Source organism: Mustela nigripes, chromosome 4 (assembly GCF_022355385.1).
Source record: "Mustela nigripes isolate SB6536 chromosome 4, MUSNIG.SB6536, whole genome shotgun sequence".
NCBI lineage: Eukaryota > Metazoa > Chordata > Mammalia > Carnivora > Mustelidae > Mustela > Mustela nigripes.
Window position 1 is genome coordinate 170,794,688 of NC_081560.1, and position 21,353 is coordinate 170,816,040.

The following is a 21,353-nucleotide window of genomic DNA, read 5'->3' on the forward strand; positions in this document are numbered from 1 at the left end:
TATATATATATAACTAGTCAATAGAACAGAGCTACACATCTGATTTGGGGTATATTTTGGTCTGTTAGAAGAAACTGCCTCCCAAATTTTTAAAGAAAGAAAAACATATATATATTGGTAAACATGATGAAGGGATGGAATATGACTGTAAAGATGAAAATTTAAAATGATTCTAAAAAAGGAATTGATAAGTAGTTGGTTGAAAAAAGAAAAATAAAGAGGAAAAATGTGATCAGGCTGGAGACTAAACCAAAGCCATGTGCTAGATTTAGGGTATATTTTGATCTGTTAGATGAAACTTTATCCCAAAATTTTAAAGAAAGAAAAACCTATATGTATACAAAAGATAAGGTTAAATACAATGAAAGGATAGAATATGACTATAACAATGGAAACTAACAAAGATTTTTTAAAAAAGTGTTGATAAGATAAAATAGTTTAAAAAGGTTAAAATAGGAATGAGGAAAGATTAAAAAATAGAATAAGAAAAAAATATATACAAAATTTAACTTTGAAAGATTAAAGAATTGTGGGAAAAGAATTCTATGTGATGCTTTTCCTTAGCTCTGGAGTTCTGCAGTTCTCATTGATCAGAGAACTTGGTCTTGGCTGGATGTTCTTGCTGATCTTCTGGGGAAGGAGTTGATTGCAGTGATTTTTAACTGTCTTTGCCCGAGTTGGCAGGGAACAGGCTAAGTAATCTCAGGTTCGCTCTCTGGAACTCTTTTTCCCTGATTGCTTTCCATACAGCTTTGGAGGCAGAGAATGAAAATGGCGGCCTCCCAATCTCTGGCCTGTAGTTGCTGAGAGCTCAGGGCCCCACTCCTCAGTGTGCCCTCAGAGAAAAATGTTAATCCCTCCCATCTCCCTAGTCTCTGGCCACGCTCTGTGCTCACCCATCCTATAACCAAGCATTTCTATCTCTGGTGCATGGTTCCGTCTGGAGTCTCCAAACCCAGCATATTCCTGCCAAGCACTCCCGTGCCACTCCTCCTGGAGGACAAAGGAAGAGGGATCTTCCTGGATCTGTCACTTGTGGGGTCCCTGCTCAAAAAGCAGTGATTTGACTGTGACTTGGATCATGGTTTATAGCAATGACTTTCATTAAACCCACCCCAAGGGCCTACGTTAGAGAGACATTTGTCTTCATGATAGAACAAACTTCATGTCAGAGTGAAGAGACATATTCACCCAGAATTGATAGCAACCTAGAAGTAATTCTAAAGGTAAGAACAACAGAAAATTTTTATAACGGTAATGGCGTACTGGATTTTTTTTTTTTTTTTTTTTTGGCTGTTGTATGAATTAAATAGCATGAGGAACATAAGACATTTAACAAATCTCTTGGGTCATATTTTGTCTTGGTCAGTCATGACAATCACTATCACATCATTTTGGATTAGTGCTGGGTTGGCAACAGTGCAGATGTACAACAAATGAGTCAGGAAGGAAGTCATATCTTATATTTTAGTGACCCTAATATCATTGCATATGCACAGTTTTATTTCATTCTGTATACTAGGTATTATTGTCCCAGTATATAAATGAGAAAATTGAAACTCAGAAACATTAAGTGTCTTGCTCAGCATCATACAGCTGTGGTGGATCTTGGTGTAGAGTCCTCATCTAACTGCCTGCCAAAGTCCATGTGATTTTTGACCATCAAAGATTTCATTTTTGTCACAACATTTGCAAAAGGGGTTAGATTAAATGCATATATAGCTGACCACTGATTACAACTGAGGATTCATTGTTTCAAATCTAACAGTTTGAAGTTACTAAATAAAAGAGGAAAACACAAAATGAGCATTTCTGATATTCCTGCCTAAATGTGTCACAAATACATGATATGAGCCATCTTGGAAATCAGGTTGGATCATGGTCTCCATACATAACATGTCCATTGATGTCTCTTTACCTTTGGTCATGCTATTCACACTACCTGTAATGCCATTTATCTCTATTGGCTTTTTAATTATCCCTCATTCTTTCAGGACCAACTTAAGACCTACCTTGATCTTTCTAGTCTACCTGTCCTTTCTCTGAATTCCTATTGCAAGAGTGCTTGGAACATAAAAATTAGTGCTTCTCCTTGTGAGATATCCTTTAGTTAAAAGCAATAGATGCCGGTCATACAAGTCTTAAACAAGTAAGAGAAAAGGGAACAACAAAAGGGTTTCTTCTATAACCCAAGAACATATCATGCATGTAGTAGACCTTATAAGGACTAGAATCAAGAACAGAAAGCCTTTAAGAACAAAAGCTTTAAAGCTATATCTTCCTTTATCTCTCTTCCTTCTCTACCTTGTCCCTTATTATTCTTTCCTTACATGTGTTTTTTCTGTGCAACATCATAAATATGATGTGGTCTGGACTTCCTAAATCATACATGTTCTTCTAGTTCAACTGTCCAATATAGACTCACATAATTTAAATTTTACAAGAAAGAGACTCTTACTTACAGGGGTCCATTACTTGTCTCTTCAGATTGTGATCCAATCACAGTTGTGGTAGAGTTGTGAGTGGTTTAATCTACTTTATCATTTGGTAGATACTTTTATAATTTTTCATATAAGATAATTAGTATAGATTTTGCAAAAATGTAAAACTCTGAATGGAAAAAACAACAGCTTGACTTATTTTGTGCCCTTTGCAATGCAGGTACTCAGCATCTTATGGTTGATTAGTTTATTAACTCATTAGGGGAAGCCAAAGGACACTGGTATCCTTCCTTGAGTCTTAATAAGTTGGAGGGTATGAAAGTAGATGTTATAGAACCCCACACTTGACCAGAACAAAGATACTGTCAAGCTTACATCCCAGGAGCAAAATCACTGCCCTGAAACAACCAGGTCTGAGTAGAACAAAGTAGGACATGGGGAGGAAGGAACTGAGTTATCCGCTCACTAAAGAGGAAACAGTCATTCAAAGCAACCCTGAGAATTAGACATTATTAGCAATATTATTAGACAATATTGCTACTATGGAGAAACTTAAAGGGAAGACCTTGAAGGTTTCCAGATGATTCTTAGGTCAGGGTGAGGAGGCTGGAGGAAAAACCTGGTCGAGCCTCAGCATCTCCAGGAAGTCACATCTTTGGAGGTCTGGGCTTTGTGATATGATGCTGTGGCAGATGATGTTCTTTCAGTTTATATTTTATTTGTCCAGTGGCCCTTACTTTTCATAAGAGAACAATAATTCATTGTTATGATCAAAATCTATGCTGAAAAAATCTGAGAATGGCAATTACATATTACTACTGAGGAAGGCCTGTGTATCTTTCCCTAGGAAGTGAGGTATTTTATACCTGTCTGTAGAAAAAGCTATTTGTATCTAAGTATGTGATTTTCATGGTAGCTGGTACATGCTTGGGAAAACAGCCACAAAACAATGAATTCTGGCAATAACCCATGATCTCGGAAAAGGCTTCTGTGTCTAAGATGAGAATTCAATCCCACACCAACATCTTGATTTCAGCCTGGTGATACCCGAGCAGAGTAATCAGCTAACCTGTATCTGAACTCCTAATCCAAAGAAATCATAAAATGCTAAATGGGTGTTATTTAAATCATTGTTTGTGGTAATTAGCTACACAGCAATAGGGCACTAACAAAACATTAAATAAATAGTTAATACATTCATTTAATGATTTAATAAATATTTATAGGGAATGTTCAGATGGCACGCTAAGCATCATGGTAGGTAAGGGAGAGTCAGTCAAACACCACCACCATGCAAATAAGAAGAGATTCTAATTAGGAACCAATTTTCCTATTAAAAAAGAAAGAAGTCGGTTTGCAAAAGGGGAGAGCTAGAATTTACACTCAGACTTCAGAGAAGGCAGGGTTATCACAGGATTAAAAATGGTTTCTTCATGTGTTAAACTCCCTTGTTCTCTCTTTTCCTGTACAAGCCAGAAACAAAGACACGAGTTCCACGTTATGAAGGCATATGTTGGGTAAAGAGTATTCCAGTATTTTGAGATGTCCACTTTTGCAAAAGCATCCCTTCTCCTCCCAAAAGTCTAAGATTCAACTAGCCACAGATTTCAATTTGTGGCTGCAGAAATCACCCTGGTTTCATCCCCACCAAGGTTAGGGAAGAATGAGTAAATGACAAACAAGTCCAGAATAAGGGGCTGTAACTTCCCCCAGGGCAGCTCAGGCAGAGAACAGCCCCTCCCATCTTTACCCCAACTCACACACTCACTCACACACACACACACACACACACACACACACACACACAGACACACAAAATCTATTTCCATATTTTCACACCTCTGAGGCTCCAGATGGCAAAACTGCAAGCACTTTCCTTAAACTAGAAGTTTAAAATCCATTTAAATAAAAAAAAAAAAAATCCATTTAACTGATAAAACCAGAAATACAATTCATCCTTTGGAAAGTTTTTTGGTTTTGTTTTGTTTTTCCTCTTTCAGCGTCTTTATTTGGAGTTATGAGGGTAAAACTTATCTTTCTCTGAAGAGACTAATGATTCAACGTGCGAGACCTGGAGAGAGGAAGAGGGAGAGAGGGAGGAGATAGAGATATATCGAGAGGGAAAAGGAGAGAGACAAAAAGGGAGAGGGAGGGAGAGAGAAAGAGAGAGAGAATGAGAGAAAGAGAGAGAGAGAGGGACTAAGAAAATGAAAGAAAGCTTCTTGTATCATTGGCTAGCTGTCCCTTATGTGGGAGGCTTGGTGCAAAACGTTTACAGACAAAAAGTTACCCGAGTTTCAGGTTGTTGACATGGCAACCTGGGAAGGAACAGCTCCATCCTGGGCCTGGAAACTCATTTCAACAATACCCGTATCATAATTGTGGTGTAAACACAGGTTTCCTCTTGTGTAAGAAATTATTCAATTTCTCCTCACCATTATTACTCACACACAATGATGATTTAACGGCCATGCAAATATTAGAGTTAACAGAGATAAATCCCATAGTTGTCTCTGATAGAAAAACTCTATAAGCTGTAGCCATAATTATCATCATCAGAATGTTCAGTATATTTGGGTGAAGGGGCAGTTATCTACTTTTCAGTAGAATATCCTAAAATTAAAAAAAAAGAAATATTTTTGTTATTTCATAGGTGATTCTGTCTTCCACCCCCACCCCCAAATTATTTCTTTCACAACATGGTTTTCTTCTAATTATCCTCAATATTATTTAAACACAAGCTTAAAATACCCAACTTTCTTCACCTTGACATTCCCCACCCCTGCCCCTGACCATGTAGATTCCTGCACGCTGTCTGCAGAACTGACCTATAAAATTAATTCTGAGATTGCAATCCTTGCCTAAATGAAAACTTAGACATAACACGTATCTTCTGTCCATTTCAATAATATCGTGTCTCTTGCACCTGAAGTGTTTGATAGATTATAAATTGAGCTGCTTCTAATATGAGATATGAGCCCTTTATATGTACCTGTCACTTGAAGCAATCATTCTTAAGGATGGTGTGAGTGGTGATGTACAGAAGACACAGGGGCCACTTTGATGAATTTTGATAAACAGAAAGGTCATTTTAGGGTTTTAGACAGTAGTAAATAAATCAAGCCATTTCAGGCTGCTGTAAAGACTGGGACCAGAGAAAGAGGCAAAATATATCCAGAAATGCTTACGCAGAAGAGTCCCTCCCAGTTTCTCCGTGTAAAATCTTGCAAGGACCCGTTTCAATATTATTTTTCTCTGATACAGGCTATTACATTCAAGCCAGGCAACCACCCCCTCTGCCCCACACCAGTCAATGGAGCTGACATCCTTTTTGATTATAGTATTTAGAGAAATTAAACTGTCAGTCTTCATTTCTCTTGATGGTTGTATCAGCATGTCCCATTTTTGTCTAAAGCTTATTTGAATTTAAAATCAACCTGGGTGACTTCAGAGTCCCAATTTCAGGCTTTGATCTTCTGCTGAGATCCAGGATACTGGTGTCCAAGCCAGCAATACAAATGAAGTCTGACCATATCGCGGGGTGGAGGGGCGGGGTGCACCCTTTTCTTCTTTCCTGTCTTGGAATTCTCTAAATAAGAAGCTCAGGAGACTTTCAGGTCCAGAGATGACCTCACTGTTGCTGAGACAGGAGAGCAGAGGCCTGAAAAGTGTGTCCCAGGATTACAGCAACCAGGAGGGAGGACAAACCTTATCTTATCAGAAGCCTGAGTCCCATCAAATGGGGACTAATCTTTTTATTTTATTTTTTCTCCCAACACTCCTTCATCTATTCCTTTACTTCTGCTCTGCTGCCTGAGATCATTGATGTTCTTTAAAAAACATTTTATTTATTTATTTTAGAGAGAGAGCAAGCAGGAGAGAGAGTGGAGGGGGAGCCAGAGAGAGAGAGAGGGAGAGAGAGAATCTAGAACAGGCTCCCCACTGTGCACAGACTCCAGCTGGGAGGCTCAGTCCCAAGATCTAGAAATCATGACCTGAGACAAAATTGAAAGTCAGATACCTAAATGACGGAGCCACCCAGGTTCCTCCCTGAGATCACCTTCTACATAAATCATCTTATCCAAATCTTCTTGTCGGGATTTGCTTTGGGAGAAACTGAATCTAGGCATTTCTCTTCTTATAAACTCAGACTGTTCTAGAACCATCTCACTCTTCACCATGTTCCAAAACTTCAATTCAGAATGCTGTTATGTTAATAGGTGTTTTTAGGAGAAGGAGGATTTAAGCAGTTTTCCTTTACAGAAGCATTTATCAGAAACAGGTGAATTGAGATGCTCCCAGAGGAGGTGGAGAGTATTTTAAAAAGAAAAAAAAAGCACATTTCAAATTTACTTGATCAAAGAATCCTTTGGTAGTATATTCATCTGCCAGGTTGTTGGTGATTTTTAGAGCACAGTTTAGTGAATGATAATGAGAGTTTCAGAATTAGAATATTTAAGAGGTGCAAGCGATGAATGGAAAAGACAGATGTCAGGGAGGTAGAGGGTTTATTGCACACAGCAAAGTGCGAGTCTCCTAAAGGCATTGGGTTCTACCCTCGAGGATCTGCATCCAGCTCCTACTGACCAGCCTTGACTCTCTCACCTGTCCTGAACCTTTTCTTCTCAATTATAAAGCACATGTACTGATTCAGAACTAAATAGGCTCCTTTCAAGCCTTAAGTTCTGTAACTTTAATATGCATTAATGTATTTTACTCCAAAGATGTATTTTACTCCAGCAAGAGGATCCTTGATCTATCAACTAAAGCACTGTCTGCTGCACAAAAAAGGAAAACCAACCAAATGATTATAGGCTGAAAAGGAATTTACCAGCTGACATGACTATAAAGGCAAAGCTTAAATGCTTCAGGAATGAGCTAAGGTGAGACTTGAAACCTTTCACCAGGACCCGTCTCCTTCCATCTCCTCTACTTAGTTCTGTTTTCTTCTGTGTGTTGACTTTGCGACCAGGCCAGTATGACCTTTATCCATGTGCACATCTGCTCTGAATGTGACATATATATTTATAGTTCATATACATACTCGTATATATGCACATATGTATTTAGTATTTTTACTGATTTTTCTCAATTGTTTCTGTTTCCATTTCATTGATTTTTTTCATATAATCTTTGTCCTTTACTTTTTTCTTCCTACCTTAGGTTCAGTTTAACCTTTTCCTAGTTTTTTTTTTTTTTTTTAATAGTTTCAGAGGTAGAATTAGTGATTCATCAGGTGCATAGAACATCAGTGCCCATTACATCAAGTGCTAATTTCACATATTTTTAACTTCACCTTCAACTTGAAGGAGAGAGCTTGTTTTTCCTTCATAATCAGACATATGCCCAGGGTAAGACTCTCATTGGTTGAATTAGATCAAATACATACCTCTGAATTAATCACTATAGGTGGGGAGATAAGCTCTCCAGTTGTTGAAAATTACTGTCTGCACCTTAGAATCATCTGTAGAGATTTAAAAAATACTTAGATTGAGGCCTGCCTTAGGCTAATTACCCCCACACATCCGTGAGTGGGAATCAGGCATTAGTATACTTCAAAGCTCCCCAGTGATTTCAGTGTCTGTGCAGTCTTAACCATTGCTTTAGACCCAGACTATATGATTCATGTTTATAGAATTCACCTGGGGAATATTTCAAAAGACAGATTCTGATTCAATCGGTCTGATGCAGGGCCCAAGGCACTGCGTTTCTAATAGGTTGTCAAGTGATGCTCACGATGTGGTTCATAGTCCACACTTTGAGAGAAAAGTCGTACTATTCAGTATCTATTCCCACAACAGTCAGTAAGTCAATTCTAACCAGAACTCGTGGGGTAGGAGTGAAGAAGGTATAAACCACCAAGGGAAATTTTACTTAGCTCTGATGAAATTTTCATTCCTTCTGATGAGAGACTGGAACTTACAGAATCAGCTTTTATAAGTATGTATAATAGCTCGGGCACATATTCATAACTGTCTTTCTAAAATTCTGTACTCTAGTGAATAAGAAGTACAATTTAAATAGAGATCATTTACCAGAACCCACGAAGTGTTAAACTTACTTTTATCTTTCTTCTTTCCTCTGAAATAGGAAAAAAAAAATTGGGCATGATTCTTAAATAAAACATAAATTACAAAAAATACCTCTTAATATATCCAAACCACAGTGTTTTATTGATAAAAGTTTCATTTTAATGGATAAAAAGTAATTGCTGTGAAAAATGAGTTTCGAGAGGGCATTCTGCAGGTAAAGATTATTTCTTAAAAAAAGAGCAAGTATCTACTCACAAAATTATTTATTTAGATTTGGGCAGGAAAACAAAAGAGGACTTTGAGTGTAACGGGACAGATCCACCCACAAACCCCTGCATAACCATTATTAGGTGGCCACTGGCCCCATGGAATACTCAAGCCCAGGGCTTACTCTGACTGCTTGCAAACGCCTTTTAAAACAAACACCACCACCATAATGAAAACAGTTTTTATTAGCATAGTTAATAATGCCAAAATAACCCAATGATTGACCTTGCATGGAAATGCTCAATGCCATGGAACATTTTTTCTTGGTAAAAACTCCACAATGCACCTAAACTCTGTGCGTGTGTGTGTGTGTGTGTGAGAGAGAGAGAGAGAGAGAGAGAGAGATCAAGACTTGCCTAAACAGCAGAACTAGGGAGGAGTGATGAGTGAGATCAAGATACCAATCAGCTTGGCAGGGCCAGATCTAGCACAGGCTCTGACTGTGTGTGCGATCAAGGCTGACCAGCAGCCTCACCAGCCTACTCCTATGAGGAGAGAGTGTGAAGACAGCCTGGGAGATGGTGAATTTCCATGAGGGTGAGGGTTGGGTCCCTCTGGACCAGGGGAGCACCTTGGTCAAAGAGCACCCCCAGGAGGCTCTGTGTGTCTGGCAAAGCCAAGTCCAAGGGGAAACTATGGTGCCCTCTGGTCACCAGGAAGGCCCGACTTGTTCCAGAGCAGCCTGCAATGAGGCCCTCTGGTTAGCAAGCACTCCCTTCCCCTAGCTCCATCATTTCTGCAGAGCCTCCGAGGAGAGGGCAACCAAGGCAGCCAGACTTGAAAGAAGGGCTAAAACAGTAAAAATAGATGCTATTGCAAAGTGAACAAATATGAACCCTTTTAAAATCTCTGTGTTTCCATTTTCTTCTTTGTGTAGGCATGAGGAGTGTGGGATCCTGAGGCCAGATGGTACAGCAGCCAAACAGCCGGAGGGTGAGGAGTCCAAACCCAGAAGGTAACTGAATGGTCGTATCTTATACACTCTCAGGAAATTACATTCCTGCCTTGTCATCAGATGATGAAGTATGCTCTTTCCTCCAGGGGACTTTTTGAGAATGTTCCCTTTTCCTTAGATTTCCCAGGTGGTGACTATTAGCCCCAGAATGAATTAGCAAAATACCTACATTCTTGAAATCCAATGGCTTTTACAATCAACTGACCTGTTCCATTTCTCTCTCTCTCTCCTTCCCTAATGCATCCCAAGGTTCACAAAATGTTAAATGAGGATATTAACTTCTGGCCTGTTGCCTTGGCTTCATTTCCAGGGACTATAGCATATCAAACCAACATAAAACATGTAGAATACACAACCTGAGGCTAAAACAACACCCAGAGCCCTAATTGTATTATCTAAAAGGCAATGACCATGCAGCTCAGATGCATGCCTAACTCACATAGTATCTCAAAACTTCTGAAGCTGTCATGAGTTGTAAAGAGCTGACCAAACATCCTGCCATGATACCCCAAGTTGTTCCTTAGTCCCACTTTTGGTGAGTCAACATATTTTGGATCATGCTAAAGAAATCCTATTCAGCCCCAGTGTTAACTATCTAACATGTAATCCAGCCTGGCTCTCTGGCATCTTCTACCCCAGCTGCTCTAATCATACCATAACTCTGGAGCTCTGTTCTCACAGTGCCCTGCTCTTCTTGCAAGTCTTAAAAAAAAAAAAAGAAATATGTTATTATTGACCATGTGTATAGTTAAAGAAACTGAGGATCAGAGAGTTAAGTAATCGTTCTTCAATCATACACATAAGAAGGCCTAATATGAATAAAAAGAAATGAAGAACATCAACATCAACATCCCACATTTAATGTGTTAAGCTTTCCCAGGTTCCTTCCTGCAAGAATAGTCATTGTCTCAGGTTTTGAATGCTTGGAGAGCAGCAGTTGCTTCTCATTTGCTCTGAAGGGCTCCCTGCCCTGCACAATATGTGGCCAGAATGACCACTCTTTAAATGTTTGTTTGAACAGAGAGATGGACAGTGCGTGGTGAAGATATTTGCATTTAGGAGGAAGATTTTAGCTTTCTCTAATTTATGCTTGGGTTGGCAACTTCTTCACTGACCCCATATACCTTCCACAAGGAAACAGAAGGACCTTTATTTCTGTGGTCCGCCCAGGCCTACCTAAGTACTTCCTGGTTTTTGGTCTCAGGGCAAGAGCCTGGTAAGAATAGACACAGCCAGAGCAATTACTCCTGTCTTCCCATTCTCTCCTGGTTAATTATACGATGATTTCAGTATCCTACATATTCACTGAGTAGAAAATCCTATTTACTTACCTCCAGTCAGGGATATTTACTTCCTCTAAAAACCCACGGAATCTGGTACGTAATAGCTCAAAAACACTTAGAAAATATTAGAAGATGGTGTAATGGGAAAAGTCAATCAGTCCAATTCCTTTATACGATCGATGACAATGAAATCGGGAAGGGGAAGGTATACTGATTATCAAAGGAACAGATTACTTTTTCTGGCTTGACTAAATTGAGACAGGAAATGACTTACCTTCCCTACGATCTATTATGCAGGTTGAGACATATATCTTTGGAAAGTGTCTAGAACATTAAACATAGGACTCAAAAAAATTCAAATTAAATATGAACATGTGATGGGACCCTTGAGGGACTACTTCTGCCAGGCTAGACACTCTGACCCTAAAAATGTTCATAGTGAGCATTTCATTTGTTGATGCCCAGGGTCAAGAATATGAACCTCCAGCAAGAAGGGCTATGGGGACTGCTTTCTCATCATGAAACAAGGATAATGTGGGATACTAGAGGAGATTCAGGTGCCTCTAATATCTGGAGTAGCAACCACACAACCTGGGTTGTGTGGGTTTTTCCACTTAAAAGTTTTTCCACTTTTAAGATTAAATAACACATACTGAGAGACTTAACATCTGAGCTACGATACTTATCTTTCAGTTTTCTCTAAAATGTATATGTGTATTGCAATAGAGGACAATGTCAGTATGTGTCCAAATGCAGTATGAAGCAGGAGGATGCCATAATGGAGAATCACTGGGTGATATTTAAGAAATACCAATCTTTCTAATATGCATGGTAGTTAAAATTAGTAAACTATTGACTGTCAAGTGATAGTATTTATAATGTTGCCTCAAAAACTCTAGATTCTATCATTCTAAACATAGACTTTCTCAAAAATGATATATTATATATCATTTTGTGACAAATATGAAAAGTCATTTATTGTACTGTCTATGAATGTTGGGGAGAGGGATATCATGAGGGTTCTCCAATGATTTTATATCTCTGCAACCTGAGGCAGAGAAGTCGGGAAGGAGAGATATTCATTCAGTCCAAGTTTTGCCAGGAAATTTATTTGCGAACTGGATAATTATAGATCTCCTAGATTTGTCCAGCTTTACTGTGAAGGAAGGAAACAAAGAAAATGAGGCTGTCATGGGTACTCAATATGCGCTGGGCACTGGGCCCTATTCTTCACATGTCTCAACTCATGTAATCCTCACGACAACCTTGGGAGTAGGTATAACTATCCTAATTACATGGACGTGCAAATTGAGGTAAAGAGGTTAAATAACGTAAGTGCTTGGTCTGTGACTCAGCCTAGATTTGATCCCTTGATTTTCTGACACATAAAGCCATATTCTTTCACTAATGCCATTGCCTGAGATTTGCTGAATTAATTCACACAAATAAATCGATGGCACATTAATAGGGATGTTAAGTAGCTGTCATGTCATTGGGAGTGACACTGAAAGAGAGCACATCCTCACAAAGGACCCCTCCATATTTAGGGTACTTGGCTTCCTTTAGCAAAACTTTTGTATGAAAGTAACATTTATAGGGGAGCCTGGGAGGCTCAGTGAATTAAGCTGTTGCCTTCGGCTCAGGTCATGATCTCAGGGTCTGGAGATCGAGCCCTGCCACATTGAGCGCTCTGCTCAGCAGGGAGCCTGCTTCCTCCTCTCTCTCTGCCTGCCTCTCTGCCTACTTGTGATCTCTCTTTCTCTGTCAAATAAATAAATAAAATCTTAAAAAAAAAAGAAAATTACATTTATAGATATCTACACAATCATAGACATAGAGTTTTTTTTGTTTTGTTTTTTTTGTTTTTTTTTACCTTGAAGATAACTTTCAGATCTTTTAATTCAACCCTTTCCTTTTACAGAGGAGAAAAATGGTATGTAGAAGTGTCTTGTCCCAAGTCACAAAGCAAGTGAGAGGATTAGACCTCAGGATGACTAATTACAATCCTGCTTCTCTGGCAGCTGTTCCACATTTCTCATATTAAAAGCTAGTTACAGATTATGGAGACAATGGAAGGAGGACAAGGAGTACTGACTAGCATGTTCTGGCTTCCATTACTTTACTCTGAAAGGGATAGCAAGGATGTGAGAGATATGTAGCTGGAGTTTGGAAAACATGGGGGAACCAAAGGCATCTATCACCAGCATCAGACATGGGATGGACTTTTCCCTTATTCATGAAACATACCAGTAAATATGTAGAGGGCCAGGGTAGGGTCTGACAACATTGGGGGCAAACAAAAACCCTTACCGGCTTGCTAACTGTTGTGCCTAACACTTCACTTTGGTAGAGGCTTTCTAGAAATTAGAAAATTTTTCTAGACTAGAAAATTTAACATATGTGGGTATTCCACTAAATGCTGGAAGGAAGCATTGCCCTTCCTACAGTACTTTCTAGTATTAATAGTTGGATGAAAGAAATGAGAAAGTTCTTTTATATACTCTTTGGGCAAGGAATGGAATGGGTGATACGACTTCCATTCGGCAGAGGTGGGAAATTGATCAGACTGTAGAGGTGTCCAAGTATCAGCTCAAGTCCATGCTCAAGTGCATGGCCACAGGCTCAAGTCTCAGTGTATTCTGAGAGCCAAGCCCTTTTACATGGTCACAAATGATGGCAGCAGGACTGAGGCAAATCTCATAATAGCAGCGTGGGGCCAACTTTCTCTCAGATGCTTGGCCTCAATCTCTGCTAAAGGAGGACACTCTATATATATGAGTAATGGTGCAATGAAATAAACATTTCTTTGTGAGAAGTCTAAAAAATATATGTAGTGTTCAAATATTTGAGCACCTTGAATCCATTTCATCATTTCATTACCAGAAAACACATTAAAAAAAACCCCTCTGGATTCTATCATTCTAAACATATACTTCTCAAAAGTGATTTATTAACCATTTTAAGGCAAATATGAAAAGATATTTACTGTACTGTTTATGAATGTTGGGGGGAGGGATATCATGAGTGTTCTCCAATGATTTTATATCTCTGCATCCTAAGACAGAGAAGTCAGGAAGAAGAGATATTCATTCAGTCTAAATTTTGACAAGAAATTTATTTGAGAACTGGATAATTATAGATCTCATAGATTTGGCCAGCTTTAATGTGAAGGAAGGAAACAAAGATAACCTGAACCGGTGCCACAACAAACTTTTGAATAGTTAATGTAGTGGACATTTAAATTCTTCATCGCTATTTGTAATCTCAGGAACTTCATTGCTAGAATCACTTTTTAAGTCATAAAACACAAAAAATAGGGGGTAGATGATGTTATCTAAGGTGAAGTTGCTTGAGACACTGCAGTTTTTGATTTTTATCTAATATGAATATAAAAGATTTTATTCCAAGCCACAATCACCCTTTTGCATAATATTAAAGCAATTTTTAACCAGCCTTTAAAAATATATTTATAGTCTCTAGAACTTAATCAGAGTAATAACTTACTATGTTGTTTTATAGTATAATCATTAAAAGGCTTATTTATAATAATATGATTTGCGATTGTGGAGACCTACTCCTCAGATCAAGTACTACATTTCTAGTCCACCTGTTTTACTTATTTTTATTTCTATTTTATTTCATTTTTTAAAAATATTTTATTTATTTATTTGCCAGAGAGAGAGAGAGAGAGAGACAGTGAGAGAGAGAACACAAGCAGGGGGAGTGGGAGAGGGAGAAGCAGGCTTCCTACAGAGCAGGGAGCCAGATTCCGGGATCCATCCCAGAACCCTGGGACCATTACCTGAGTCAAAGGCAGCCACTTAACGACTGAGCCACCCAGGTGTCCCTTTTTATTTATTTTTTAAATCTGATACGATGTGGTAAACCTTATAAGCAAAAGCCCAGAGTGCTTAGGAATGTGGGTTTCAGAACCTGTACTGAAATACTGGCTTTTCTCCATCATAGTTGTTCAAAATTTTACTACTTTCATCTGTTTTCTCTTGTGTGAAATGGGGTAATAATAGCAACTTCCTTGCAAAATGGATATAAAGAGCAAAAGAAAATTTAAATAAAGATCAGGGCCTTAAGCTTTGTTAGTGCTTGATGCATTCTGTTTTTATTAGGATTCCAAGCTAGCAATGACTGAGGTAATTTCACAATAATGTGTCTTGCCTAAATTGTTCATTAGTTTTGCTTTGTTCAGAAAAAATAAATGAGTTAGTGTGATGATTGGAGATTATTTGTAAACCCTCAAAGGTTAATTTTCTTTCTCTCTCTCTCTCTCTCTCTCTTTTTTTTTTTAATGAGAGAGAACTACTGGGAAAGTAGTTCTTTAAATGTTTGTATCTTTGTTATTAAAGAAGAAATAAAAGGAAGTCACTAGGGCCTTGGGCCTGTCATAAAACAAAAGGAATTATTTCGTTGGGCTTTCTCCAAGGCTTGCTGTATGCCTCAAGGTTAAAAGGCAGAGACCATAGCAACCTCAAGTTTATTTTTGTGATTCATTGCAATAAAGCTCTTCATAGAAGATATCCACAAGAATAATTTTTTTTTTTTTATTACAAACCTAAGAGCCTACATGAAAAGATACCCAGAGAGGAAAACTTTTAGCAACATCTCAGAGTATAATAATGGCAAAATTGGGTTAGGAACCCTTGTCCAACACAGAAAATATACATGTCCTGCTATTATCCTTGGATTGAGGAAAAAGATGAGTAGTCATGTATATCTGAAACAAAGTCTATTTGTTTCCTGCTAAGCAAAAGTCAAGTTTGGTTGCAGAGCTCAACCAGTTAGCACAAAGCAGGAAACCAGCTTTACATAATGTTTTTGGGAAGTGGTGATGGGGGTTAGAAGACTGGCTGACTTCCAGAAGCAGGGAAATTAGGGTAAGAGAGGGTAATATATTAAGCCTGGAACCTTTCATTAGAATTGTATTTTGTTGAGTATGTTTTTTGCATTAATTTCAACAGTTTCAGATAATGCTTTATAATGCTGTCTTAATTACTGAGTTATTTGGTGCCTTCTTAAATGATTGTCTGAGAGGAGTGCCTCACTCACCTAGCACTTGTCCTACTGTGTTTAAAGAGTGTGTACTTGAAGAAGGGCTGCCATTGACTGGGAGGGGTGGGTTCACATTAAGTTCTTTTTTTTTTTAATTAATTAATTTATTTATTTTATAAGATTTTGTTTATTTATTCGACAGAGAGAGATCACAAGTAGACAGCAAGAGAGGGGAAGCAGGCTCCCCCCCAAGCAGAGAGCCAGACACAGGGCTCGATCCCAGTACCCTAAGACAAAGACCTGAGAAGAATGCAGAGGCTTAACCCGCTGAGCTACCCAGGGGCCCCACACCAGAAATATCTTTAAGAGATTTTCTGTATTCTGTTTATGTGTCTAGTATTAAGTAATATTCCAAATAGAGTATGTAAACACAAAGATAAAACTCTAAAACATTTTTGAACTTCCAGTGGCAAAGTAACTTATATTAGATTTAACACCCTACATATATAAATTACAAACTCTGCTGGGAAAAATCTTGTTTGAAGACCTTGGAGAGCAAGCCAAAACATTAACCAACTAAAGAAGGCATAACATTCGAAAGAAACACTGAAAAACACTTATGTTTACATGAGGGCACTCTCCACTCTGAGGGGAGAAGGTGCATGATTTTTGTAAGAGAAGAATGACTATAAAGACAGAAAGTTAAAGGATAGAAAATGACATAACAGGGGCGCCTGGGTGGCTCAGTGGGTTAAGCCGCTGCCTTCGGCTCAGGTCATGATCTCAGGGTACTGGGATCGAGTCCGGCGTTGGGCTCTCTGCTCGGTGGGGAGCCTGCTTCCCTCTCTCTCTCTGCCTGCCTCTCCATCTACTTGTGATTTCTCTCTGTCAGATAAATACATAAAATCTTAAAAAAAAAAAAAAAAGAAAAAATGACATAACATACTAATTCCAAATACACAAAAAATGATGTGGTAATACCAAAAATAGACAATTCAGATTATAGCATACAGAGACTTAACAAAGAAAACAAAAAGAATTTTTTATAATAATAACAGGGAAATTTTATCATAATAAACATCAATTTTATGCACAAAAATAACAGTTTTGAATTACACAAGATAGAAATTTGCTGACTAAATTGATAAAAAAATCTACAGTGAAGGTAGGGAAAGGATTATCCCTGAACAATACATAAGCATAATTAAACAAAACCAAACTGCAAAAAAAAAAAGTCAGTAAAGATATAGAAAACTTGAAAAATTTTATTATCCAACCTATCTCATTGATATTTTTAGAACACTATTAAATATTTGTAGAATACATGTTATTTTTAAGAGCACACAGAATATCAATGAAAATAGATAATATGCAGGAGCATAAATCTTAAAAATAAAAATATAATTGAAATATGCTATGTTCTTTGCATAAAAGTTAATTAAATTGGAAAGCAATCAAAATAAGTTTACCCAGAAATAGTCCTAAATAATGAAAAGTTATATTACTTTAAATAAATCATGCACTTAAACAGAAATTGTAAGAAAAATTAGAAAATATGCCAAACATAATAATCATATCATAATGATAAAACATAACATGTAATATCACTAAAGTATTATTAGAAGGAAATGTATAGCTTTATTTGCTTATAGTAATACAAAAGGTTTAAAATAGATGATCTAAGCTTTAATTTTAAACATTCCAAATAAAAGCAAATTTAAATCAAAATAAGAGAAAAATGAATAATGAAGTAAAATAAAATTAAAATTAAAATCAAAGGGGAGGAAAAAAAAGAATGTTAAGAAAGCCAGTGTGTGTTGTTTTAAAAAATAATAATAAAGTTAGGAAACACTCATTTACACTTAGGGAACAAAAAAAATAAAACATTTCTTTTTTTTTTAAATTGTTTTAATTTATTTTTTATTTTTTAATAAACATATAATGTATTTTCATCCCCAGTGGTACAGGTCTGTGCATCGCCATGTTTACACACTTCACAGCACTCACCATAGCACATACCATCCCCAATGTCCATAACCCCACCCCTGTCTACCGACGCCCCTGCCCACAGCAACCCTCAGTTTGTTTTGTGAGATTAAGAGTCACTTATGGTCTGTCTCCCTCCTGATCCCATCTTTTTTCATTTATTCTTCTCCTACCCCCCTAGCCCCCCATGTTGCATCTCTACTTCATCATATTAGGGAGATCATATGATAGTTGTCTTTCTCCGATTGACTTATTTCACTAAGCATGATACCCTCTAGTTCCATCCACATCATCGCAAATGGCAAGATTTTATTTTTTTATGGCTGCATAGTATTCCATGGTGTATATATACCACTTCTTCTTTATCCATTTCTCTGTTAATGGACATCTAGGTTCTTTCCATAGACATTGCTATTGTAGACATTGCTTCTATAAACATTCAGGTGCACATGCCCCTTTGGATCACTAAGTTTGTATCTTTAGGGTAAATACCCAGTAGTGCAATAGCTGGGTCATAGGGCAGTTCTATTTTCAACTTTTTGAGGAATCTCCATGCTGTTTTCCAGAGTGGCTGCACCAGCTTCCATTCCCATCAACAGTGTAGGTGGGTTCCCCTTTCCCTGTATCCTTGCCAGCATCTGTGATTTCCTGACTTGTTAATTTTAGCCATTCTGACTGGTGTGAGGTGGTATCTCATTGTGGTTTTGATTTGTATTTCCCTAATGCCGAGTGATGTGGAGTACTTTTTCATGTGTCTGTTGGCCATCTGGATGTCTTCTTTGCAGAAATATCTGTTCATGTCTTCTGCCCATTTCTTGTTTGGATTCTTTGTTCTTTGGGTGTTGAGTTTGCTAAGTTCTTTATAGATTTTGGACACTATCCCTTTACCTGATATGTCATTTGCAAATATCTTCTTCCATTCTGTCAGTTGTCTTTTGGTTTTTTAACTGGTTCCTTTGCTGTGCAAAAGCTTTTGATCTTGATGAAATCCCAAGAGTTCATTTTTGCCCTTGCTTCCTTTGTCTTTGGCGATGTTCCTAGGAAGACATTGCTGTGGCTGAGGTCAAAGAGGTTGCTGTGTTCTCCTCAAGGATTTTGATGGATTTCTTTCTCACATTGAAGTCCTTCATCCATTTTGAGTCTGTTTTCATGTGTGGTGTAAGGAAGTGGTCCAATTTCATTTTTCTGCATGTGGCCATCCAATTTTCCCAGCACCATTTGTTAAAGAGGCTGTCTTTTTCCATTGGCCATTCCTTCCTGCTTTGTCGAAGATTAGTTGACCATAGAGTTGAGGGTCTATTTCTGGGCTCTCTATTCTGTTCCATTGATCTATGTGTCTGTTTTAGTGCCAGTACCATACTGTCGTGATGATGACAGCTTTGTAATAGAGCTTGAAGTAAGTCCAGGATTGTGATGCCACCAACTTTGGCTTTCTTTTTCAATATTCCCTTGGCTATTTGAGGTCTTTTCTGGGTCCATATAAATTTTAGGATTATTTGTTCTATTTCTTTGAAAAAAAAAATGGGTGGGATTTGGGTAGGGATTGCATTAAATGTGTAGATCGCTTTAGGTAGCATGGACATTTTCACAATATTTGTTCTTCCAATCCAGGAGCATGGAACATTTTTCCATTTCTTTGTGTCTTCCTCAATTGCTTTCATGACTACTTTATAGTTTTCTGAGTATAGATTCTTTGCCTTTTTGGTTAGGTTTATTCTTAGGTATCTTATGGTTTTGGGTGCAATTGTAAATGGGATTGACTCCTTAATTTCTCTTTCTTCTGTCTTGTTGTTGGCGTAGAGAAATGCAACTGATTTCTGTGCATTGACTTTATATCCTGACACTTTACTAAATTCCTGTATAAGTTCTAGCAGTTTTGGAGTGGAGGCTTTTGGGTTTTCCACATATAGTATCATATCATCTGCGAAGAGTATTAGTTTGACGACTTCTTTGCCAATTTGGATGACTTTCATTTCTTTTTCTTGTCTGATTGCTGAGGCTAGGACTTCTAGTACTATATTGAATAGCAGTGGTGATAATGGACATCCCTGCCATGTCCCTGATCTTAGCGGAAAAGCTTTCAGTTTTTCTCCATTGAGAATGATATTTGCAGTGGGTTTTTCATAGATGGCTTTGATGATATTGAGGTATGTGCCCTCTATCCCTACACTGAAGAATTTTGATCAGGAAGGGATGCTGTACTTTGTCAAGTGCTTTTTCATCATCTATTGAGAGTATCATATGGTTCTTGTTCTTTCTTTTATTAATGTGTTGCATCACATTGATTGATTTGCAGATGTTGAACCAACCTTGCAGCCCTGGAATAAATCCCACTTGGTCATGGTGAATAATCCTTTTAATGTACTATTGAATCCTATTGGCTAGTATTTTGGTGAGACTTTTCACATCTGTGTTCATCTTCTCTTTTTTGCTGGGATCCTTGTATGGTTTTGGGATCAAGGTGATGCTGGCCTCATAAAATGAGTTTGGAAGTTTTCCTTCCATTTCTATTTTTTGGAACAGTTTCAGGAGAATAGGAATTAGTTCTTTAAATTTGTGGTAGAAATCCCCTGGGAAGCCATCTGGCCCTGGGCTTTTGTTTGTTTGGAGATTTTTGATGACTGTTTCAATCTTCTTACTGGTTATGGCTCTGTTCAGGTTTTCTATTTCTTCCTGGTTCAGTTGTGGTAGTTTATAGGTCTCTAGGAATGCATCCATTTCTTCCGGATTGTCAAATTTGTTGGTGTAGAGTTTCTCATAGTATGTTCTTATAATTGTTTGTATTTCTTTGGTGTTAGTTGTGATCTCTCCTCTTTCATTCATGATTTTATTTATTTAGGTCCTTTCTCTTTTCTTTTTGATAAGTCTGGTCAGGGGTTTATCAATCTTATTAATTCTTTTGAAGAACCAGCTCCTAGTTTCGTTGATTTGTTCTATTGGTTATTTTGGTTTCTATTTCATTGATTTCTGCTCTGATCTTTATGATTTCTCTTCTCCTGTTGGGTGTAGGCTTTCTTTGTTGTTCTTTCTCTAGCTCCTTTAGGTGTAGGGTTAGGTTGTGTACTTGAGACCTTTCTTGTTTCTTGAGAAAGGCTTGTAATGCTATATATTTTCCTCTCAGGACTGCCTTTGTTGTGTTCCACAGATTTTGAACCATTGTGTTTTCATTATCATTTGTTTCCATGAATTTTTTCAATTCTTCTTTAATTTCCTGGTTGACCCATTCATTATTTAGAAGGATGGTGTTTAGTCTCCATGTATTTGGGTTCTTTCCAAATTTCCTCTTGTGATTGAGTTCTAGCTTCAGAGCATTGTGGTCTGAAAATATGCAAGAAATGATCCCAATATTTTGATATTGTTTGAGACCTGCTTTATGACCCAGGAT